The 26,348-nt window shown below is 41.9% G+C and overlaps 2 long non-coding RNA genes across 2 annotated transcripts in view; one reads left to right on the top strand and one right to left on the bottom strand.

Annotated features, from left to right (window-relative positions):
- LOC311606256 overlaps positions 1-26,348 on the top strand; it is a 58,276-nt gene that overhangs the window by 12,116 nt on the left and 19,812 nt on the right. The window contains exon 2 of the long non-coding RNA XR_014782274.1: positions 7,894-7,999. This is a non-coding gene — a long non-coding RNA (uncharacterized lncRNA). The remainder of the gene's footprint in view (positions 1-7,893; positions 8,000-26,348) is intronic.
- The window catches only part of LOC311606255, a 38,224-nt gene continuing 19,869 nt past the window's right edge, over positions 7,994-26,348 (bottom strand). Inside the window, exons 2-4 of the long non-coding RNA XR_014782273.1 lie at positions 19,380-19,475; positions 10,549-11,766; positions 7,994-8,432 (exon numbers count right to left, since the gene is read on the bottom strand). This is a non-coding gene — a long non-coding RNA (uncharacterized lncRNA). The remainder of the gene's footprint in view (positions 8,433-10,548; positions 11,767-19,379; positions 19,476-26,348) is intronic.

The raw sequence follows: 26,348 nt of genomic DNA, 5'->3' as shown, positions 1-26,348 counted from the left end.
CAGCACAGGGAAAGGGAAGTTTCTAGATACTCTGGGTTGAAGAGGTGAATGTCAGAGTCTAGGGTGATTGAGAAGTCCATGCTGGGCTGTAGCACACAGTGTCTCAGCTCCCATCCTCAGTATCATAATCCAAGCACGGTAGCGCACTTAGAAAACAGGTCAAGGCCATCGCTGGCTAAGGAGCCAGGGGCTCTGCTTTCCCTCTCAGCAGAGCCCTGATCATCATATGTATCTCAGGAGGGGAAAAATCTTGAGAAATGAGGGAGCACAGTTCTTGGGACCCATACAGGGTGGAAATGATACTGTCTGTAACAACCAGACAGCAAAATCACATGATCTAGAACTCTGAGGCCCTTTTGAGTTCTCTCTCTCCTCCGTCATGACCTATAAGCCATCTTTCTGTGCATAACAGGAACTAGGAACTGCTATAGGCTAACACTTCCCTGGTGCCACCTGGCATTTTGAAATTAAGATCTGAAACGATCACATTGCTTTTCAACAACTACATCTCAGAACGAGACTAACAAGTATCTACATGAATTTTTTTAAAAAATACCCAATAAGGTAAAATTTACAATGTCTGACTGAATTTATAAGACAAATGAAGAAAAAGGAAAGTGTGACTCATTTAAAGAAAAATGAAATAAAATGAATTGACTGAAAGCAGTCAGGAAATGATAGTGACGTCAGAGCTAGCACACAAGGGTAATTTCCACATGCTAAAGTCCTGAGGCAGAGATGTGAAAGATGGCTGAGATTTTCATGTACAACCAGTTAGGTGAATAATGTATTAGATATTGAAGAAAAAAGATTTAATAGACTGGAATGCATATCAAAAGAGCTATCAAAATAAAACACTGAAGAGAAGATACTTGGAAAATAAATAGCACTTCACTGAGAATATTCTAAAGTTGACATGGAAATGCAAAGGTTTAAAATAATCTAAACAGCTTATAAAAAGTAAAGAACAGTGCTACCTCATTTCAAAATAAATATCACTAAAGAGATGAGTTTGGGCATGAGAATAAAAAATGGATCATTAGAACAGCACCCAGGGATTACATGTCCACCTACACACACATGTCCACCTACACACACATGTCCACCTACACACACATATCCACCTATGCATACATATCCACCTATGCATACATGTCCACCTACACACACATGTCCACCTACACACACATATCCACCTATGCATACATATCCACCTATGCATACATGTCCACCTACACACACATGTCCACCTATGCACACATGTCCACCTATGCATACATGTCCACCTACACACACATGTCCACCTACACACACATGTCCACCTACACACACATGTCCACCTACACACACATATCCACCTATGCATACATATCCACCTATGCATACATGTCCACCTACACACACATGTCCACCTACACACACATATCCACCTACGCATACATGTCCACCTATGCACACATGTCCACCTCTGCACACATGTCCACCTATGCATACATGTCCACCTACACACACATGTCCACCTACACACACATGTCCACCTATGCATACATATCCACCTATGCATACATGTCCACCTACACACACATGTCCACCTATGCATACATATCCACCTACACACACATGTCCATCTATGCATACATGTCCACCTACACACACATGTCCACCTATGCATACATGTCCACCTACACACACATGTCCACCTATGCATACATGTCCACCTACACACACATGTCCACCTACACACACATGTCCACCTACACACACATGTCCACCTACACACACATATCCACCTATGCATACATATCCACCTACACACACATGTCCACCTATGCATACATATCCACCTATGCATACATGTCCACCTACACACACATGTCCACCTAGGCATACATGTCCACCTACACACATATGTCCACCTATGCATACATATCCACCTATACATATATGTCCACCTACACACACATATCCACCTAGGCATACATGTCCACCTACGCACACATGTCCACCTACACATGCATGTCCACCTACCCATATATAGACAATGGTTGTTTCCGTCAATGTGAAGATACAGTTCAATTGAGAAAGGACACTGTCAAAAAATGATGTCTCAGATTTTCAAATTCTAACACTAAGGGGAAAATTGCCCAACTCAAAAATGACAGAATATTTGAATAAACATGCCTCTTAAAATAAATACAGACAACATTTACAACGTCATTTGTTACTAATATATTCAAGTTAGAACCACTGAATATAACAACGCACATGTATTTTTATAATTAAAATAATGACCAAGAGTTTGCACGGTGGGTAACGAAGACCTTTTATATACAACTGGCAGGAATGAAAATGGTACAGCCACACTAGAAAAAGAAAACTGTTAGGGAAATTACTAGAAATTAAAACCTAAGGAGTTAAGGCTGTTATGTGATCTACCCCTCCCTAGGTAGTTATATAGGACAGATCAAAACATACAGCCATAGAAAGCTTTGTACTTCAGTGGCCATATTAGCTGTATATATTACGGTCTCAAACTACAAACAGCACAAACGCCCCTCACCTGGCGAGGAGATACTTGAGGCCTAGTGAAGTCCTGCCACACAGAAATCCCTGGGATGACAAATGCAGCAGCACAAAGACTCTCAAAAGTATTTGGCTGTGTTTAAAAAAAAAATTCAGGCAAAATGTGTTATTCATGAGGGAGTGGAAAGAATGTGGAAATGGCAGAAAATATGAGGAGACTTTTAGTGTTCATTATTTTCATTTTTCTCCTTGAGGTGATGTCTCGCTTATGAGCATACATGCCGAGGCAAACCAAATGTACGCCTTAAAGATGCACGATGATGCAGTACATGTCCGTCACTCTTTACTCAACTTTGTTAGAAAGGAAAGCAGGCTGAGAAGTAGGATGAGGCGAACGAAGTCAGCACATTCGTTGTGAGGAGCTAGGAAATATGCATGGTCCTTCGGCCAGCATTATAAGTTGGGTGCTTTGAACTCTGGAATGACTGAAGTCAACGGGGAAGGCTATCATGAAGAGAGAGAAGTATCTAGGGTGGACCCGACATCAACCTCAAAACAAGCTTTAAAATGAAGATAGTTCTGATAAACAGTGTGGTGTCTAAGCTTTAATTAAACCTAAAGTCAACTCTGAAGCCCTTGATGACCAGTTACATAAAGCAGAATCCACCCAGATCATGTAAGGTCATTTGTAACTGATTTTTTACATTTGTTCCTAGCCCTGACTACACTGTTGCTGATTCTAACTTACAAGTGCTGTCTTTTCCCCCATGTTAACGTTTATAAAAATCCCATTCAAATGGTCTGTCACAGTGCAAAGATGTCTTTTTTTCCGAAGCTATAATACTTGCCAACTTACCTGGCATTAAACTGGCAGTATCGTGCATGCAACGTATCAACTGAGCACAGAACACAAAATAGCGACAGAAAGGCGGATGCAAACCCTTTCCTCTGAAGAGGTGTTTATGAGGCATACATCAGCATATCCTAAGTTAGACATACTAAAGCTTAGAATTAAGGGCTTTTTTTTTTTTTCTTCAGGCTGAAAGTAAAGCATTTCAAGTGACTGAGTTAATTTTCTGACTATTTCAAATACTTTTCTCTGTTTATTTATGGTTTGCCTTTGTAGACCCACAGGCAAGGAGCCTTGTAAATATTACAGAATCCTTGCAGGTTAAATCTTCGTATTTATAATGCAAGATAACATTTTACTGGAAAGATTGTGCATGTCTTTTCCCTTCCTCAGCCTACCCGCTCTGCCCTCTGCCCTCTGCCAAATGCTTGCACAGGTATGACCAAGGCTCTTGCTCCGCCTCCAGGCCCAGCCGTGCTGCTGCAGTAGACGGCCCCCCAAAGCCCACTGCGACGTCTCAGGGTTCCCACACCTCCTATGACTTAGTATGTCCAACATTTGGCACTGCCTGCACAGTCTGTTTTCTCCCAATAGTTTCCCCCCTGCTTCCTTCCTTCCTTCCTTCCTTTTTTCCTTCCTTTCCTTTTTTTGGATATGACAGAAATACAGGATAGGAAACTGACTGTCTCCTTCTGTTGGCTGACTGTGCATCTTCTGGTACAGGTGTGAATTTGCACGTTTTTATTTTCCACCAACTTCTTTCTCAAACTGCTTCCTGCATAGTCTTATCACCACCCATGTTTTTAGCTTCAGCTTCTTAAACTATTTGTATTTATATGAAATAAAGACAGCTCTGGGAGCAGCCCACACTGTCTACCTCCCTAGCTCCGTTGATTGGCTGGTCTCTGTTGGACCTGCATGGCTAGAGTCATCTTATGCTTAGAAGGCATGTTTGTTCAATAATAAACAAATACACTGACATAGTATAAACCTTCCAAACAAAGTCATGATGTGATCATCTGTTCCAGTTTGTTAACAAATTTATTTGAGGAGCACTCTTAATAAAAAAAAAAAAACATACATTGGCTTGTGGTCGTCAGTCATGGGTCAATGTAGAAAAGCTGGTGGAAATCATCTTTGAGAGAGAAATCTCAGCAAAGATGAACTCACTTGGTCTGGAACCAGGGCCACAACATCATCTCATATTAATGTCCTGGACAGCTCAAAGTAAACCAAAGTAAGTTAAAGTAAAATGTGCGACCAAAATCACCGAAGTATGCTTTAAAGCCTAGCGAAATTCTGTCCCTAATGTGTGTGTCCCTTCACTATTGAAGAGGAAACCAACTTAAAATGCTGGCCCTTGAGTTACAGACTTTCTGGGCAAGGCCCAAGGTTTACCTATAGTTAGGTTCATTTTACTGGCTGGGGAACAACCCAAAGGGGCTAGAAATGCTTTGTCCATGTAGATGACTGTTGTGGAAGAATGTGTCATCTTTTTTCAAAGCACCAGAATTATTCACTCACTGAGTTCTTCATCTAGATCAGTTTATAATTAATAAAACATCTATCATCCATAGCTGTGCATTATATAACCATTAAGCTTAGCCTTCACGAAGAAACTGCCTTTTAAAAAACGTAAAGAATGCTTGCTTTGCACTTTGTACACAAAATGCTAACACATAGCTGTAGTGATCAGAAATTGTTCGTAAGCCTCAGTTTTTAAGTTTCTATTGAGAGAGCTCGTGCTTGCACTCAGTAAAGAAAAGGGTATGTCTAGGGTAGACAGAGAGAGAAAAATGCAAAGGAGACTGGGATTCAGTGATGGTAGAGAAATGAAAGCTTTTCCGAGCAGCTGTTATTGTGTTAGATAATGAATGTATCGCTCATACAACCCAAAGGCAAAAGGTTTCTTACAGAAAGTAGATTTCAAGCTATACATTTTTAAATGTTTAGTTTTAAAGGATCAAGTATAAAGGATGTTTCCAGTACCATACGTGAATATTTTTCTTAACCTTTGAGTTCAGTGATGGTTGCCATAAGCAAAAGTGCTTAGTGGGCACTCTCGGTGAAACTGCCCTCCTTCCCTCATGCTACAATTCTCTTGGCACCTTCTTGTATTTACCAAATGGCAGATACCATCAGTACACATGCCCGGCTTAAAGAGAAACCCATTCTCTTCAGCATTGGACAAAGCCTCACTTGAGAGGAACCCACATTCGTGGTGTTTTTCATGTGGATAGAATATGACAAATCTCAAGGGACTGACTACAAGTACAAGGTTGGTAGGTCGATGATTATAAAAAGCATTACCTTAGGCCACTGTCCATCAGCGAGCCTCCTCGCACACTGTCAGACACTGTTAGCACAGGACAAGGAAGGACCTGCTGCAGACTTTATTTAAATTACTGAGCAATTCTCTAGCTGAGTCCCAAGGAGCACAGGATGAAAAGTCATTGTAGTTGCTCGATGGAATTTTCCTAACACTAATTTTCTCTACTAATAAGATTGAGGTACATGATTTGTGTTTAAAGTCTGAAGATATTGTAAAAGAGTAAACATATTAGATTTTGCTATTAAGCAAAACACTGGGGGTACTGGAGCAAAACCCTACACTCTACAACATTTTTAATTAATTTACTTTTTAAAAAGCATGTCTCCTCAAGAGTTGAGGTCTAATATCTATACTGGCTTTTGGGAGGCACACTCAAGTCACAACCGCAAATTCATAATGAAAGCAAGTTTCGCCTCTGCTTAACAGGCACAAACTTTCCCCTCGAGTCTTAATAGACTAGATTTTCAGTATGCTGACATGATTCCAGAACTCTAATTTGGAACCATTACTGGTAACACATGCATAACAAATACAGCCCTTCTGCGGGCACTGGAGTTAAAGAAAAGCACCAGCCAGTGGAAGGGCCACCGTGCTCTGAGGGTACCTGCTCCCCAAGTTCTATTGAAAGCAAATTAAAGGACAATCAAAAGGGGGATTTCTCTACTCACATTTCTGAAGCTCCCCAGTTCACATAATGAAAAGACGTCTCCCCTAAACACATGACTGTCAAAGCCCAGCATTTGCCATGAAAAGAAACAATTACCTACCATTGCCATTTGGTGCTGCTTGATAAGTAGCACAGAGGCATGTTAGCAATGCAAAAAATTTTTGTTGCTTTAATGTGTAACTCCCTCCCATTTCTCTTGTGCATATTATGTACATGTCTCAGAAAATGATAAGGCTTGGATTTATAGTTATTTTGATGGGGCAAATTATTTTAAGAGAGCAACCCTAAATCTCAGAAAATGAACTCAGGATTCTATTTTGAACAATTCCAGGGCTCAGACAACCTTTTTCTCTTCTTGAAAAAATAACGTTAAACTAATTTTATAAAATCCGAGATGGATCATGACAGATGTGGCCGTAGTGTTCTTTCCAAGTTACGCCATTGATGTTCTTCTTTAAAATAGTAATCCTATAACATCTACACTGCAGCAAAACCACTGTATCTTCCCAACTCAAAATCAGCCTGAAATAGTTAGCACATATTTAGGAAACATAAAGGTAGAGTAGCTTTTTAAATTATTCTATTTGAAGTTTAAATGTCTGCCTAAAAATCCTCCTCCTCCTCCTCCAGCATCAATGAACAAGAGCTGGGATAATGTATAACCAAGACTGATGACTGTGAAAATACAAGTAATCAAAAACTATGATAAAAGGGGAAGTTTCTTAGCATGAAATATGTGTTTTCTGCTTATGAGCTATATTCTTAATTATTCAAACCATTTATTCAAACCTCTTTCTTCCCACATGTCTAAGACAGTGACACTTTGCTGTCAGAAGTTTCTGGAGCCCAGTACCATTGACTCAATGTTATCTTCCTCTCAGGCCATTCCCTGACTCAAGAAGCTCATGGGTAGAATCACCTTGGTAGTCTGAAATGCCCCAGAAAAAGCAGGTGATAACCACAGGACCCCTGGCATAACAGTAAGAATCAAATACAACAGTAAAAAACAAGTATCTATTTTTTCCAGGGAATGCACAGAGACTACACATGATAAACAGACAAGAACTGAACACACTGCCAGGAACCTGTGCTTTAGCATGCCAGAGATTCACATGGAATTCCAGATAAACAGTCATAGCGAACCAAAGCACAAGATATGAGGGCTGAACAACATTAAGTCACAGAACAGTGGGGATGGAGAAGTGTCCAACTGAAGTTGCGATGCAGTTGTGCATCAACCAGACCTATTATATCCACTCCTGCTCCATGCATCTTCCTTTCTAACTTTGGAGATACCCAAGTAATTAAGGGCCATCACATCCTCCCAAATGAGCACGTCACTGGTAGACAAATGTCATTGGTTTCTCTTCCTTCCTTTCTTTCTCTTCCTTTCTTTTTCTCTCTTTCTTTAGTTATTGTCTTTTGTTTTGCTTTGGGTTTGTTGTTGTTGTTGTTCATTTGCTACCAAAAGCTATGCCAAAGATACCTGTTTAATATCCTTTTCTCACCTGTCAACTCTAGAGCAACATATAGAAGTCCCTACGCTCTTGCATTTTAGTGAAGTGGGCACTCAACACCTTAATGGGCAACAGGATGTTAGAGTTTTAGGAAGCTGAATGAGAGCAGGGTAAGTTATGGGAAATGTGTTACTTTAGACGGCGGGGTAAGGAAGTTGTGTTTGACAAGATATCTAATCAGAAACCTGAAAAAAAAAGTCAGAAGTGAGCCATAAGGACTTTTAGAGGGTTAACAATACAGTTTTATGGAGCGGGCACATGTAGGGTGGTTAATGATGGGCAGGCGTGCCAGGATGACTGATGTGCCATGAGGCAGCAGCTGAAGATGTCCATCAGATGTTGGCCAGGGGCCAGGTGATGCAGCTTTGGAGATGCCTTAGGAAATGCTACAGCAACATTCGCAGATATCGCTAGGTCAGTCTCTCAAAGGCACTCTCGCTCTTTGACACTCAGTCTATGAAAACAAGCTGAGTGTCTATGCCCGGGATGGGAGAGAGGATGCTTGAGCAGCCGCAAGGCTGTCTGCTAGCCGCTCATGTTTGCCTTTGAAAATAAATTAATAAAAAATGACTGAAAAAAAGAAATTCCAAACTAAAAATATTGCATGCCTCCCCAAAAAAGAAAAAAAAATCTACTCATAGTTTGGAGTGGTTTGAAGAGAATAATTGTTATAAAGTCTGTATGAATGCAAATATTCCCTAGAGTTGGCCGTGTTTGTCAAGCTATTCGGTCCACAGGCAGGAAACAGAACAGTTTCCCAGGCTGAGAAATTCTAGTATAATCTCAAATCCAGTAACCTCTGGAAAAACAATTGCCAGGGCTAGGACAGGAACTTCAGATTAGTTTTGTCAACACTAAGCTATTGGATGGAATATGTCGCCGAATGGCCCAACATGAATCAGTAAGACCGAATTTTCTAGGTTTAGGTTAGATGGAAATTTTGCAAATACTGTGCTCCTCAGATTATAATAGAGTATCTTCTTCATGGATCATGGCCAAAATTATTAAATATATTTATGGGAAAGGTTAGGTAGAAGGAAAGGGAGTGGCAAATGATATAATTATATTATAATATCAAAGCCTAAAATATCAAATATATTTAATATAGTTATTTATATACAATACATATTCAATATACATTAGAAGCCTCACAGTTTATTGCATACATATTAAAAATGTATTTAGTTTATACTCCCATCTCCAAGCACCTTAGTTAACATAGTACCTTGTTTGGGTCAATATACCTCTCACCTGCCGCATCTCACAGCTAGCTACTGCTGTGGCTCTGGCCTCCACCAGCACCACGAACAGCCTGCCACAGCTCACTAAGCTAGGAAAGCAAAATGCCACAACCCTAAGTACGTTCCTACTAATAGGATCTTTGTAAGCCTTCCTGCAAAATCGTTGATTTTCAACTATAGTTGTTATACAGCAATTCAAATCCATAAATATGCCCATGATGAGAAAAAGGAGGAGGAGGAGCAGAAGGAGAAGAAGGAGGAGGAGAAGGCGTTTGTGTTAGTAGTGGCCATGCAACTTGTCACAAAGCTAGCTTCTACATTTTGATTTGACTTTTCATTCTAAGAAGGAAGCAGAAGAGGAAAATAGGAATTGTGTAGAAGAAAAGTCCGGATGGCCCAAGCATCAAGTCAGAGGCAAAGTTAGAAGACTAGCAGCCACAAATACGCACTCCAGTCTAGGTGGCCTCTCACAAGAGAAAAGAAAAAGACTTAGAAAAAGCCACAGAAACTAACTTCTGCCATTGTCTTGTTATTGTGGTTGAAAATAACCATGCCTAGCACCAAACTGCAGTGGACAGTAATTAAGTCAGAAACAAACACCTGGTCAGAGAGCAGAGCTTAAGTGTGTGCGGACGTCAGCCACAGGTGAGACAATACCTTCCCCATAAGCCTCAGGCGCACTTTCAGGAGAAAGCCAGAGGTTGGGAAGGACCAGCCCAAATCAGTCCACAGTCCAGTAAGAGGAGAGATGAGCTCCTGAGCTGCCACCTCTGACTGAGGAACTATTGACAATCAATGGCTTCTGAGGGAGGGGGAGTCAGTTTTCGTTAAGGGTGTGGCCCCTGCTTGGTTGACCACACTGCAGTAGCTGGCCCCACACCCATGAGTATATGGGCTTTAAAAATGAAGCAGCAGACCACTGAGATGTAACAAGAATAAATTAATAAAAAAAGGAAAAAAAAATAAAGTACTTCATAGGACCGCCCGGGGCTCCTCTCTTAAGGTCTCCTCAGCTAAGGAGTCTCCCTGTCACCCGCTTACTGAATCTCACCAGCTGGGCCCAGTGGATCCACCACTTCCTCCACCCACTCTCCCTTCTTGGGATACAGGACGTGAGTGGGGCCTCTTGACAATTTCTCACAGTCGGTGCGCTAGCCTTTAACCTTAACATTCTTCTGTTTGCTCTATGTTGTAAAAGCTCTAGTTACTAACATTAAAAAGAGTTATTCCTTTTAAACCAAAAAAAAAAAAAAAAAAAAGAAGCAACAGGAATTTTCAAAACTTGTGGACAAATGGATTGAACTAGAAACAATCATAATGAGTGAGTTAACCCAGAAGCAGAGAGACTCACATGATATATACTCACTTATATCTGGACACTAGCCCAAGGGGCATGTCCCATGAAAGTCTTCACATACCAGGAAAGTGGGATAGAGGTGAGGACATCCTAATGGGACTCTAGGTGGGAAAAATATAGGAGATAGGGAAATAGAAGGATCCAGAGGGTCCTAGAAACCTACAAGAAGAACACTATGATGAGCGGATCTGGGCCCAGGGGTTCTGCTTGATCTAAGGCACCAACCAAGGACAATACATGCAGTCATCATCAAACCCCTACCCAGATCTAGCCAAGGGACAGCACATTCTCCACAGTTAAGTGGAGACTGGGGACTGACTTTCACATGAACTCTGGTGCCCCATATTTGGCCATGTCCCCTTGATGAGGAGGCCCAATGGCACTCGGAGGAAGGATAACAGACTACCACGAAGAGACTTGATACCCTAGCATCATATTCAGGAGGAGGAGGTCCCCCTCAGTCACAGTCATAGGGAAGGGGAATGGGGTGAAAGTGGGAGGGAGGGAGGAATGGGAGGCTGCACGGGATGGGATAGCAAATGAGAAGTAATATGAATTATTTTATTTTTCAATAAAAATTTTTAAAAATCAAGCAACAACAAAAGGGACTTGAAGCTGGAAGTGGTGGTGGAGTGTTGTAGAGTGGATTTGAGAGAAGTTAGGGGGAAGAATCAGGGATAAATACGGTTAAAGTACATTGTATGTATGAAACTCTCAAAATAACAAAATCTTATATTACAAATGAATGGAAATAGCTAGGACCACATTATTTGCCAACATATTTGAAAGTCTTGACTTTGTGTATGTGGTGAGGTAGTACATAAAAAGCCAGTTTCTCTTTTGACTTTCTGCACCTCAGGCTTGAAGATGCAATTTAAAAATGAAACAATAAGAAAGGAAGGCCCTTTGAAAACTAACCAGGCTTTTGAAATTCTGACAACCTTCCTTCAAGGCACAGACACTTCCTCCAGTCTAGACAAAAGAACCTGCTTCTGTCTCACATAGGACACTTGGGAACCCTAGGATCTGTCTCAAGACACTCCCACCCTCAATGATGCCACAGGCCAGGCCTGCATGTCCTTCCACACCCTACAGACACACACCCCGCAGCCAAAGCACTTCCTGTCATGAACCAATGCCTTCCACCAGATTCCACCTGAAGATACCTTCCGTCCTGTTTTCTCTCTCACATACCTTGTGAAGGCTCATCCTCATGATACTGGCGGTGGCTTTGGGTGTTGGCCGAAGACAGCACAGCAGCAGTTAGGAAGGTGGTTTCCTGTAAAGCAGGCAATTAAACACATCTCCGTTCAGGTCACCAAAGACTCAAACCGAGAAGTCAGCAGCAGGGCAAGGCCGGGCTGACGAACTTTTCCACTAATCTCCACACCCAGTGGAACATCTGAGTGTGTTTCCTCATACTTACTTTTCAAAAACTAGTTTCCAACTTAAAACTCTTCTCTGGCAGCCTCCTCTCTGTAAACTATCCAAGCATTTTTATGTGCGCCCCCTCACAGCAAGATGGACACCTTCATGACAGGATGGTTTTAACTATGAAAGATAACTTTTTTTTTTTTTTTGACCTGGAGACTTCAAAAATACCCAGGAAAAGGTGAGAACATTCTTTGGTTCTTACTTGGGTTTGCTAATTCAATGAAGGGAGGGGTGCCATGTATCTTATTCAGATGAGAAAAGTATGCCAAGCTTAATGGGTTAGGAGGCGCCATTCAGTTCCAAAATTCTAAGTGCCAATCTCAATGACGGGATTTGGGGCACTAAGATTTAGGTTCTCAGTCCTTCCTTGAATCACACTGAAAATCTAAACCAGTGGCCTTCTGCTTCAGCATCCTGCCTAGTAAGCCTGGTACTCCTGAGAAAATGTGAGCAGATCCAGTCTAACATGTGAATTTAGGTTTGTCAAAACTGGAGCCTTAAAGCAAGTATATCACAGGGAATTCATTTGAAACTCAGAAGAGTGTTTGTACCCCTCATTAATACATCCTGTCTGGTCAAACTAGATGAAGATGCACTTACTCCCACTTCAGCTTTCTATATTATCAATTGGCACATAAGGTTCCAGAACACAGAGTTGCAAACAAGCATTTGAAGGAAACCCCAGTTCACTAGAGGCTGCTTGCAGCCACTTCATCTGGCTTGATCTTGTGGGCACATTTTTTAGTGTATCTATAGTCTTACTCTCATGGAATTGCTGAGTTTGATTAGTATCAGCTCAAACCTGCTCTAGGAGACATCTTTAGTGTCTTAGGAAGAAATAAACGAAAATAGCACTGAATCTGCCCTCCCGCCTGGCACAAACTCCACACCTCTATGTGGGTCCCTCTGTCTTCTTCAAGATTTCTTTGTAACAACAGCTTTGGTTACTTATATTCATTTTTTAATTGAAGTAAAAACCCTCACTTGCTTTATTGTAAACTGGATCATTTCATCTGGGAGCAGGAGTGCCGTTTTTAAAAGCTTAGTACGTTAGTACTTTACCTGCAGCTATATCTGTCTTCTGAACTTTTCCTGTGGAGATGCACACAACTCCCTACTCAAAACAGATACAGCTGCCAAGGACAGACCAAAGTCGGCTAGGCAAACTAGTGCATGTGTTGGACTTGCCTACAGAAGACATGCCAGTTTATTCACAGGAGCATGGGTGACCCTGAAGCACCCCCAACTACACCAAAACTCCACCTTCTGGCCTAGAAACTGCACAAGGCTAAGTGTTCCTCCACTTTTATTTATACCCCACCCTCTTTATACGCCAGTGCTTGCTTGCTTGCTTGCAGTTATGCTAGCCCATTTAATGAAAACCTTTACATCATTTCTGTTTAGATGGATTCTTACTAAATTGAATTATAAATTTAACACACAAAACATAAACAGAGAAAGGGTTGTGATTCAGTTTGACTATAAAACTTTGACCCAAATTATTCTAATTTTGTTTGTTTGTTTCAGACAAGGAAAGGTTTAGTTCTCAAATAAGGAAAAAAAAAATCCCTTTTCCCAGCTTGGTGGCTGCAGAAGATGGCTTGAAAAAAAATGTGGAACAATATCAACACTGCAGTTAGAAAAGATTGAGTATGTAATTAATAAATGCGCGCACACACACACGCACACACACACACACACACACACACACACACACACACACACAGTGGCTTATTTCTATCCCAGCTCACAGCTACTCAGTTTTAGGGTGGAAGCATAGTGTAAACGCACGTCCCTCCGAATGTCTCTCTATATCATTGGCCTGAGTGAACGGGAAGCCAAGCTCTTCTGCCCTCTTGCTTGCTACCCCTGCTGGCCCGATCAGACCCAATTAGTGTAGAATATTAGGTAAGGCACAGAGTGGGTGGCTTGCCAATCACGTTTCCTGTGGAAATAGTACATGTTGCCACTTCTTAGCACTTCTGACTCCTGTGAGGAATGAAGCAGTGCCATTGGCTGAACACTATTAGACTACGGAGACCTAGTCCCTCACCAGTTTAGACCCCACCGTCCAAAGAGCGGCAGGTAGAATTGTTGCACTAGCCACTGCTAATAACACGCGTGAGCTGGAGGCTCTGGCCAGTGAGTAAGCCTTCACAGGGCTTTGTGTTTTTTTCTTTAATTCATCAGGCCATATGCTACCAGGCTTTCATGCAAATAGACAAAATTACAAATAATAAAAAAGGAACCAACTGTTTCAGCGGTCGGCCGTTTTCTCTCTTCATTGCTGTCCATGTGAGGGGCCAGTTAATGAAAAGGAGAGTCTTGGAGTCCCAGTGACACCCACCTAAAGGGCTAGATGCTTCAGAAGCCAAGCCTCATTCGCACCATGTTAAACCTCTGCCCTGGACTGCAACCGTGCCAAGTAGCTATTTGGCTGGGAAGCAGGGCTCTGGCTCTCCAGCTGGCCTGGACACTGGGCACGAGGCTCAAACGTTCCCTGCAGCTGAGGCCCATTGTCCGCTGACATGAGAGAGATAAGAGGTTAAGGCTCCTTTAAGCAGGGTTAAGTTGAGACTCACAGGTTTATCAGATTTGTGCACTTCAAATAATCACCTTTAGAAACAGAAAGTATTAATCGATGCAATTTCCAGTTCTAAAACTTTAAGAAAATCAGCAATTATGGGCTGTTTAGAAATCTCTAACCCTTTAACAGCAAAAGCTGCAGGAAAATTACTCCAAGCAGACTCGAAAGCCCTCCCTGAAATACTTGCATTTAAAACTAAAATGTTGTTAAACTTTTGAATAATTTCTGCCATCTCTCTCCTTATTACCAAGTCTCCCAGTCTGTACAAATGCCGAGTTTCACACCCTTGATAGGATTCACACATTTGTTTCCCATTTTAAAGCAGTAAAACCTCCAACCAGAAAACCGAAGCAGAACAACTGAATTCATATCTACGTGTGTTTATTTAAAACAGAGCCATCCTAGAGACGTTATGCTAGCGTTCATTTTCACCTCCGTCGGCTCATTTTGAGACAATAATTTACACCTTTTAAAAGATGACTCAAAACCAGTTGTAGTCAATTAGTGTGCAACATGTTGCAGTTTGAGAATTGTCAAAATAAAGGTATCACAGAAATACATTCAGATGCATGGGGGTCTCCTGCAGCAGAGAGAGGGTGTGAGGAAGGCACTGGCAGTGTGCTGTCTGTGCTCTCCCCCATGCCCCCAAACCTTAGTGCCTTACTGGGTTCGGTCTGTTCTACAGGCTGATTCTAATCTAAGCAGGAAGCACACCTGGGCTTTGCTCTGACAGTTACTAAATCCACCAGGAGCATATCGTCATGGTGATTAGAACCGAGCCCCTGCCAGAGCCTCATCTTAGTACATAGAGGAAGTTCCCGTTGCCCAGGGAAAACTAATTCACGTTGTAGATAAAATAGGGACAGGATATATTTCTAAGAAACTATCCAAGAGACTCCCAGAATTGGAGTAATGCCCTCCAGTGTTACTAACACTCAGGCTTTTGTTTTCCAAATCAATCGAAAAATTTTTTTCTAATGTGAAAGTGCCTGCCTGGCTGGGAAATGGGGTTCCTTCCTCAATGATGCCTACTGCCTAACGTCTCCTACGGATCGGTCCACCTTTCCAGTTTAACGCTCAGAAAAATAGAATGTAAATTAATTATAATGTAAATGGATGTGAAAGCCAAAAGTGTAGTTGACAAACATAAGACCAAAATTTCAGACATTTTTATGTTCCGGAAAACCACGTAAGTGAGGTGTGGGAGAACAAAGAGGCCATGGTCTCCTGCGGCACTGGGGGTGCTGCAAGTCTTTTGACACCCAGAACTTATACTTTGCATTCAAAGCAGTAGATATCCCTCTGTTGTAGGAGAATATGTGCCCTTCATAGGCAAGTTTATTTCCATGGTGTAAACTGGATACTACTGTCTGCTCAACTACAATGTGGTTTATCAAAGTGTTTAAAAGCTAAACACATAAACAGCATATTAGCAAAACCATAATCTTCATCAGGTGGAGTACTAAAGCCACATATAAATAAAGTGTGGACATGCTGGTACACACCGCGCCGAGGCTTGTCACGCTAGTCAGCTCTTATATTTTTATTTAGCATTAGCAATGCTCTGGCATGGGCTGTTGGCTTTGAGATAGGCTCTCAAGTCTCTCTCTCTCTCTCGGACCTTCAACCTGTGATCACGACTCCTCCACTTCCTGAGTATTGAGACTATTGGTCTTGTGCCAACACACTCAGGCTCAGCGTTTCTCGGGACAGAACCCACACTTTTCTATCAGTTAGAAAGGCACTCTACCAGCTGGACTACAGCTCCAGCTCTAGAATTATTACATTTCCATTTACATTAATTTTCGACAGATACATACTAACATTAAAATTATATAGATTAATAGGGCAATGTAACTTTTTGATCTATTTATGTATTATAAAGTCCTTGAATCTGGCTAAATGTTCCTCTTCAGTTACTTGTCATTGATTTACAGTGTTGACTTTCAAAGCAAACAGGTCGTTTTTAATCTAGAGTCAGCTATTGCTTCCCATTCCTACCTAACTGCAGTTCAGCACATGCCATGCTGATCCACCCTGCAATCCACTCCAGACTGCTCCTTCTAGCCTCTGCTAACAGCAGTCTAGCCTCTGCTAACACCATTCTAGCCTCTGCTAGCACCATTCTAGCCTCTGCTAACAGCATTCTAGCCTCTGCTAACAGCATTCTAGCCTCTGCTAACAGCATTCTAGCCTCTGCTAACACCATTCTAGCCTCTGCTAACACCATTCTAGCCTCTGCTAACACCATTCTAGCCTCTGATAGCACCATTCTAGCCTCTGCTAACACCATTCTAGCCTCTGCTAACACCATTCTAGCCTCTGCTAACAGCATTCTAGCCTCTGCTAGCACCATTCTAGCCTCTGCTAGCACCATTCTAGCCTCTGCTAACAGCATTCTAGCCTCTGCTAACACCATTCCACTCTCAGTTTCTGTGATTGGCTTTAGTATATTTCCCATCTTACTGAGATGAGGTGGAGCCTGTGTCGCTAGTCCTGGTGTACTTCACTTTATATAATGACTCTGTCCCCATCTGTGTTCTGGCACCTGATGGAATTTCATCTCTTTTAATGACCGAATAGTATTCCATTGTGTGTAAGTACCACATTGTCTCTGTCCATCCACCAGTTGATGGACACAACTGATTGTGTTGCTTCTGTCTTGACTACTGTAAGTAGAACTGCCATGGACCGTGGGTTGCAGACAGGTTTCCTTTAGCGGAGTACCTAAGATGGAATTGTTGGATCATGTCCTATGTCTACTTTTAATAGTCTGAGGACCCTCCGTACTGTTTGTCTATCAATTACATTACATGGAGAGTGAATACAACCAATGAACTCCTAGTAGCTATCTCAAAGTGTAAAGACTCTACTCTGGAGATAAATGGACACATCCATCCATCCACCTGACCAATATAACCTGATTTCCCATCATGTGGCAGGCTTGCACAGATAGATCCCCTAGCATTCACTGGTTAGCCAACCTTGATGATTAGTGAGCTCCAGATTCACACACACACACACACACACACACACACACACACACACACACACACACACCACCTTTTTTTTTTCATAAGAAAAATAAAGAGGGGGAGTAGTGAGATGGCTCAGCAGGTAAGACCCCTTCCTGCCAAGCCTGACACTAAGTTTTATTCTTGGAATCCAAAGGGTAAAAGAAGGGAACTGATTCCTCATAATTGTCCTCTGGCCTCTACACATACCCTGTGGCACATGCACGTGCGCGCGCGCGCGCACACACACACACACACACACACACACACACACACACACACACAGAGGGAGGATGAGAGGGAGGGAGGGAGAGGGAGAGAATTTTAAAATATAGTTTGGAAAGTGATCGAGGAACACATTCAACATCTCTGACATCTACCTAGAACACATATGCAGGCATACATGTTCATGTACAGCAGTGCTCACACGTGGACACATGAGTGATTGTCCACACATACAAACAGAGAACAACTGCCTGAGAAGACAAGAGATACCTAAAGCCAATACCATTCTTGTGAAAAGCACAGACTCGTTCACTTATGAAATACTCCTCCAGTCTTCTCACAGCCAAATCAAGCCCTTAGGAGCCACTCAATGCTGTTGCCTCGTTTTCTGTGATGGATCTGAAGTTTGAATGGCTTACCTGTTGTGCCTCAGCTTGCTAGATAGGCAGCTTTCACAACTGAAAAGTAGAAAACACTGTGTATAGCAATTTGCTTTTTTTAGCCCGTGTAAGTGGGAGCTGCATCTACATGCCATGAGGAAGTCTTTCAATCCACTCCAATTGGGAAGAATCTATGTAAATAATGGCCTATTTAATGAGATTTCCCATAGCTCTACATGGCACTGGATAACTTGCTTCAACTTCCCATCCTCAAAATATAATTTTGCCTTACCAGATTCATTTGAGAAATTTATATTCCTGGGGTACTACATCTACATGTATATGTATAGAAAACATTGGTAACAATGCTTTGAACATTAAAAGATGGACCACCATGACATAAATCTATACAACTAGATTCTGTATTTAATTAGCCACACTTGAGGAATAGAAATCACAAAATACCTATAAAGCAGTTGTGACCGTTTGTTTACATTGTCCAATGTGTTCCTCTAACAAATTATAATGGTGTGAGTAGAAAAGACAGTACAACCCTTTTAGGGGTAGAAAATGTATTTGGAAAGTGTAAGTGACCTTGTCTCAGGTGACACAGAGACAACTGAAGCCCATGCTTCTCATTCTAAGCCTCTGGGGGGTTCTATAAAAACATCTCTATCCTCACAAACATGTGTTCTGGAGTCATCAGGTACTTAAGCTACTGCCACGGTCCAGGGAAATTTTGAAGAAAGAGATTGAGAGACCCATCCAGTGCTCTTTGGGAATTCTTCACATAACTGTAAATATGACTGTGTGCATACACACACACACACACACACACACACACACAGAAATGGAGAACTTTACTGGAATGAAAGAACCATGCCCCCGTGTCCCTGTGCAGCTGGTCTTTCTCCACAGTGTCTCGTTCACACATGTTTCCCTCTCAAAATGTTGCATTAGTGTCCTCTCAGCCACTTCAGCCCCCAGTGTTGGAGCACGGGCTGGCTGGCTTACCTTCCTCCTTCCTAAGGACACTCCAAAGAAGCCCATGTGAGTAGCCTCAACAGAACAGTTCGCTTCTAGCATAAACCTAGATGCAATGTGTTTAAAGTGGTACAGGCAGTCAGGGACAACAGGGGATAGGAAGATGCCCTGGGCAATGGAACTGCTTCATTAACCAGAAAATGTGTCCTACTGTGGTCGAGAAATTATATGTGGGTTCAGCTCGAGCCCCTAATACAAACATCTTTACCTTGGGATCGCCAATGGCTTGCTCCAGACTGGTATGCAAAGCTTCCCTCTAGTCTGTTGAATCAGATGGTTCAGAAGCACTTGATGGCCATGACTTCTAGAAGAAGCGTGGATAATTAATTAGACCAACAGGCCCCATTCTTTTTACACTCAGCTGCACCACACTGAGCTAACAGGCAGAGGCCGCGTGAGGCGCCACACTGTTCCCACTGCTAAGCCTGTACGCAGGCCCACTTCCACTCCCACACGCTTGTCCTCTGTGGGCTTGCCTCCAATGACCAGTCACTGGCCCGCCATTCCATCAGCCCTTAGGTTTTTGTTTGTTTTCCCTTAACTGGGAAAGCTATTTCTGGCCATTCTCCCTGGTGGTGCTCTGGTGTGCTGGGAAAGGAGCAAGAGAGAAAAGAAAACAGTAGGAGGAAGGGAGACAAGATGCCAAGCTGACACTTCCTGCTCAGGGTGCTCAGTATGTGCAGGAGAAAGTAAGGTGTTTGACTGAAGGTGCAATAGTAATTTTCACTCTGTCCTGTGTTTTCAGAACTGCTGGTGATTGGTTCTGATGAACTGGCCATAAGATATCTTCCCCTTTAAGGGAGAAAAAAAAAACATTTTTCCTTGATCTCTGCTTTCTTATTAATTAATCTATGCATTCTCCTTTTGATACATTGAGAAAAGACCAAGCTTAGACCTTCTGCTGCCAGCAGAGATTAGTCATGGCGTGCGCAGTGCAACCTTCACTATAGAAATAAGGGTTGAAAGGAGTTATTTACTTTAAGTGATTTTTAAGCATGAAAACTGCAGAACGATGAACTATATTTGGGACAAACTCCCTGGAGAGCGTGTTTTCAGAGGTTTGATGTTACCGACTTCTGGGAGAAATCATACAGTGCTGTGGCAATTTGCAACTTAAATATGTTATTTGGCACTTGGATTCATATATGTAATACAAAGACCCTTTTCCTACACACTAAAAATATAAATAAAAGAAAAATTTATCCCTTTAATCTTTTATATTTACTCATTTCCAGGACAGCTAATAACTCACTGTATGAGAGACCATTTCTGTCGCCATGTAGAAAAGGTTCACCTGAAATTATGGTCTGTCTAAATTACACTAAAATAATCAGTTTTGAAAATGACATTCTACCAAGTAGAACTTAGCATTTCATTGTGTGGACTTTACTTCCAGCCAGCTAATGCCTCTTTTAAATTTCTACACTGTCCCACTTACTTCTTGATGCTTCTTTACAAATATAAGGCTTATTTACAAATACCCGTAGAAAAGCACCAGCCTTGTGCTGCTGAGCATAGAACAACATCACTGAACTTATCTGAGGATTTTTCTCTGATCTTTTTAAGGCAACTGCCCAAGACACGGCTCTAGGGTCTGTCTTGCCGATTAACGTTGTCATTTATTAGAAAGCCGCGGGCTTCACCCTGTCAGGTCAGGTTTTTGTACAGCTAAGTCATGTGTGGAAAGCACACTGAATGCCACCCTAACAGATGTCCAGAAAACCTAAAATATCGAGGCCAGCCTCTAAAGCATCCGGGAATGAAATCACTTGCTGAGGCAATCTTACTGGCCAACTGAGGAATGCAAGCTTCCTGCGGTTGCCACAAAGCTGACTGAGTTTGTCAGAACTGGACTCCCAATGTATCCGTATCACTGGATGTATGGAAGAATTCCTACACCAGAACGGCTGGCTTCCTAAGACCGCAGAAAGTACTTGACGCAGTGACATAAAAAGACTCATTTGAGGTCTCCACTCACTCAAGATTGCCCTTCTTGGCTTATAAAGCATAATGGTACAGTCAGCAAACTGCAGAGGCCATCAGCACGAGACAGGGAAAAGGAAAAGATTATGAAGCAAGGACAGCACCAGAGGCAGGCTTCATTTTCCACTTTTTACTAGGGCCAGGCCTTGCTTTATAAAGAGAAAACTCTGAGTAGATTAAGATGTAAACATTTTCCCCAAACTAACATCCTTGAATTCTGAAGCAAGATTACCTGTCCAGATCATCTGAAACGCTCCCTTTTCCCCCTCAGATCCATGTTCCCCTAAATTAGACGTGCTTGGGAAAACCAAGTGTACGTAATAATGTTCTATGGACATTCGTTACTATTTTTAAATGTAAAAAAACAAAAAAACAAAACAAACAAACAAAAAAAAACAAAGCCCTGATTCTTCATTTAAAGATCACCTGGAAAAATGTCGGCCTCCTCATGCCTGGGATAAGAAATTCTAGTCTCCAGCTGCTGTGTCATCACCACAACCATTTGCTCGTTCTAGGCTGGACTGTGTGTGTTCTCTGTCCCCCACACCTTGACTTTGCTTCTGTCACAGTCTACCAGTCCCCACCCCCACCCTGCCTGAGACACATCAGCCTGCTTCTTTCTGCCCCTGATGTTGTTTTAAAGAAACATTCCCAGTTAGATTCCTCAAGCGTTGTATTCTGAGTCAGACTTGTAGGTTCTATCCAATTCTAACTTGCCTAGATGTACCTTCCTTACCCTTTTAATAAAAGTTGGTGGTTCTCATTTGCTTGCGTTGTCCATTGTACTTTACTTCGAGTCACTCAAATACCTATTATAACACGTTTGCTGCTCAGCAAAGCAGGGCGGGTTAGAAACCATTCATACATACTAAGCTTCTACATGGCGCTCAGGTTCCTCAAGCAGGCCCAGCATGCTGTGGCGCCCACTTGCTGCAACCTCATTCAGCCCAGGCACCATGCATGGTTTTCTTAAGTTTCTATTGCCAATGAGCCTCAGACTGCTGAGTATACCCACAACACTCAATAAATGCTCACTGAATAACTGACTGGATGAATAAACACATTATCAACATACCCCGGCATTTAGAAATTTTAAAACAGACTAGCTTTAGACCACCATACTTAGTTTTTATTTTAACTAAAATTGAGTTGAAAACAGATATCATGTTGTGTTCTCTCTCCTGAAAGAATTATATGTGCCCTTTGCATCCACAGAAAATAGGCACTGAATGTAAATAGTAAATAAAACTCAATAAGTGAAAGATTTGATTGACTAAGTCACTAGAAAAAGAGGTGTCAAAGGTAGAGCGTGTACACGAGGTACTAGAAAAAAAGAGCTGTTTATCAAACTGGCCAAAATTTTACATAGAAAGCCTCAAATCCAGTAATGGGAGACCGAAAGGACAGGAATATTCAAATGAGCAAGCAGGAAAAATGGCCTTTTGTAGACACAGACACAGCCTAATGAGAAAAGTGCTTTAGTTAGTTGAAATGCCAAGCCAGTGGTGGATATGCTTGGGAATAAAACCAAGCATTAGCGTGGGGTAGGCAGATGGCACATCTCCCCTTAATTCAAAGCTTCACTTTGGTAAATAACAATGGAAATTGAACAACTGGCACATTCCAAACTTCGCAGGCTATATTAAGAGTTCTTAAAAAAAAAAAAAAAAAAAAAAAAAAAAAAAAAAAAAAGAACCTTCTCAGTCGCTTCTGCCTTTGGAACACATAAATACACACTAGCTTCTTGCTGGGCTATTGGCTTGTGTTCTCACCTGTGTGTGCTACAGGTCTGTTCCCATGCCTGTAGCCAGAAGCAGAGACCTCATCTGTATGTGTGTTAAGTGGAGAGTCGCACTTATTAAATAAGGAAACAGCTTATTATATCTTGGATGGCATATAACCCTGGTTCCTGATTACGGCCCTAGAGTTGGGGATTGAAGAGCAGGGTAGGAGCAGGAAACGGACGTCGAGGTGTAACACACGAATGGCTTCTCAGACCAGAGATGCAGAGCCACAGATTTCTTTCTTTCCGATGGCTCCCGTGCTTTGTTCTATTATAGCTCCTGAAGCTAAACCAGCCCTGAGTTCTGCCCTTGGCTGCATCATTAAGACACTGTCATAGACATAGGTGAAAACTGTGCTGTTCCTGGGCTTTTCATAACCATTTCACCAAGTACTGAATCTGACAGAAGATCACTAATAAGTAAGCTGGATTCAAACACTTTATCAACAGATGCAATAAGCTTTTTGCCTTTGACTATTTTTTATTTGTCAGGAATATTTACAGAGTCATACACATAGGAGTGATACAAATAACTATATGGTTTGAAATATACTGTTATAATGAGATGATGTTAGGCTCATGAATTAATCTATTAACTACCTACCCATTATATAATTACTGAAAGAATTATGCTTTGATTCTGTCGAAAGCAGGAATTCTTTCAGGAACTAAAAAAGCTTCTTATATGTAGAGTACTTAAAACAGAATGAAATTAGCAATCTGTAACTTAAAATTATACATAACATTTAGCTTCATTTAAAATTACAGCAGTAGAAGGAACAGATTTTCATGGCATTTCCATTATGCAGAGAGGTAAACAACAAATAAATATGCCACACATGAATATGAAAATTCACAGCACGGTAATTGCTGTACTCCGTCGGCGTGTGCAATATTAAATCCTCAAATAAACACTTATTTAACCTCATTCTCACACATGCCTATTGCTTTTATCAGAAGCAGAACCACCTGAAACACTCAAACAAACACAGCATCCCCCCACCCCCACCTCCGGCATCCCGCCCCCTCCCAGCCCCGATGAGGTTCAAAGTTGATAGGAATCACTGCCTTTTCTCCAGAACTTTCAGGGGATTTCTCCACCAGCTCTTAGAAATACTGAAGTGCCAGAATTTCTAAGAACCAGGGGACAGAAATGTGGAAGTCAGTTTGGGGAAAAAAAAATGCATCTCTCCTGTGATTGTTTTTCCTGTCACATCATCCTTAATTCCTCTGAGGATTGCTAAAAGCTTTAGGCAGATCATCTTCCTCACAGCCACACCAGGAACCTCCGCCTTCCTGAGGAGACCACACCCAGCTCTTTTTCTCTAGCACTCCTTTTGTGCTGAAAATTGTTAAACCTTGTTTTCTGCAGAGAGCAGACCTTCTTTTTGTACACTCTTAATAACATCTAACGCCTGCCTGTCTCATGCTCTGGGCCCAAGCTTGCCCTCAATTTAACCCTAAGCAATGGTTTTCTGTCTTACTCATAGCCTTGAACTGACTCATTTATGAAGAGGCCTCTGCTAACCCCGGAGGGTTTTAACAGGCAAGGGTTAAAAGGTCGACTGCCGTGTCATTTCAGTCTTCATGAGTAGGAAACTGGCAGAATTCAGTTACGTGAAGGTAACATGAAGAAGATGTTTTATCATTCTCCACAGTATGACCAACGGTTCAGAGGCCATGCATGGTTTGTGTCCTTGTGGAACCATGTCTTCCAGCTGGGGACATCAGCAGCTTTATCAACCCTCAGAACCAGAACATAAATTGATTAAATTCTAATTAAAATAAAAGACAAAGAAGTATGAAGTCCATCCAAATAAATACCTTTAAAATGTGCCAATTTCCACTGTCCTGGTGATGAAATTAATACATCTTTGCTGATCTAAACTTAAATTTGCCTCGATGGGTAAATTTGAGCCTGAGGCTCTCATGCCATTATCGGAGGCTCTGTCAGTGAGTGCTTTAACCTAATTACATTTGATGCAGCAAATCAAGAAAACCACTGCTGGTTATGACCTCTGCCAAGAGCACTCACGATCTAGACAAATGGAGCTTAAGATGTTATTAGTTGTTCATCGCAAAGTTCCAGATACAGCCCGCCAGGAGGCCGCTGCCTGATGTGGGCATGCACCCTCCAGATGGCATTCTGCATTGGCTTGTGGCAAGGCTCTCAGGGATGCTGGCACATTTTCTCCGTCAAAATGAAAGTTTTCCAATTACAAGGAGATAATGTGAGGAGATGCAAACTTAATCTCTTGAACAAAAGGTTGCAAGCTGTGTAATAGCCATTTCAGGGGAGAGATTTCACTATAGTTCAATTGATTTAAACGTCGCAGATCGCAGAAATGGGCTTTCTCTCCTAATAAAACTGAGGACCCAGCTGCAGTGGATTCTCCTCCATGGAGCAGGGTGCCAATGGCCTCATCATTTCAGGCATTGCTTCTCTTAACTCAGGGCTCCTCTGTTGAATGCAAGTTAGTGATTATTTCTGTCCTCCCTCATGTGTGGATGAATAACACGAAGGCATTTCCCTTCAGTTAAACAGCAAACGTCTTCAATGAAGGCTTCCAGGTGTAACGGTACAACACTGCTACTACATAGCAGATCCTAGAATCTCATCAGGGCATATTAAGTGTTAAGAAGGCCTTACTATTATCAAAACCCCTCAGAAAATTTAGCAAAAATGTTAGACTTCTTCTTTTTTTTTTTCCTTTCTTCTAAGTCATGCAATCCTGATGCAAATGGGGTGATATGCCTCAACATTTGCCCCCAACTGACTCATCGAAGCTCGAAATCGTGACCTTGCTTGTAAGAATACCTCTCAGGAAGACACTGAGGACTGACACGAACATGCTGTCACAAATCAGGAAAGGATCAAATACCCATTCCCGCAAACTGAATAGGAATAGCGACACTGCCAACCAGGAAATGAAGGTGTGCCACATCAGCACGTAACACTTGGGGAGTGTGGTGTGGGGTGGGAGGAGGAGGGGACCAAGAGCGCTGCCCTGGTGCTAAATGCATTGAGCTCGTTTTCAAGAGTTTAAATGTTAAACTTATCATGTAGCTCTACGAGCAAAGACGTGGCAACATCACCGGCTTCCTTTCTTCTGTGACTGAAGAAGGATTTACCGATAGAAACTTTCAAAGCACAGATATCCCCATATAGTCCCATAGAGGAAACATCCACTCCCAAAAAGTAAGGCAATTCACACTCAGAAATGTACATCTATAATAAATTCTAAGATATTAAAAAAAATACATTTTATACATCGAGACGATGATGGATGATATATGCTTGTATAAAGCTTCGAACTGCAGCTCCATGGTAAGTGGCTGCCTTCTGTCATTTTAGAAAATAGCCAGGGAACTGCCATTTCTTCATGAAAATCAGTCAACTAAATAAAGCAG

Source organism: Acomys minous, assembly GCF_964271855.1.
Source record: "Acomys minous genome assembly, chromosome: 10".
NCBI classification, from domain to species: Eukaryota; Metazoa; Chordata; class Mammalia; order Rodentia; family Muridae; genus Acomys; species Acomys minous.
This window is presented reverse-complemented; position numbering and strand designations above follow the sequence as displayed.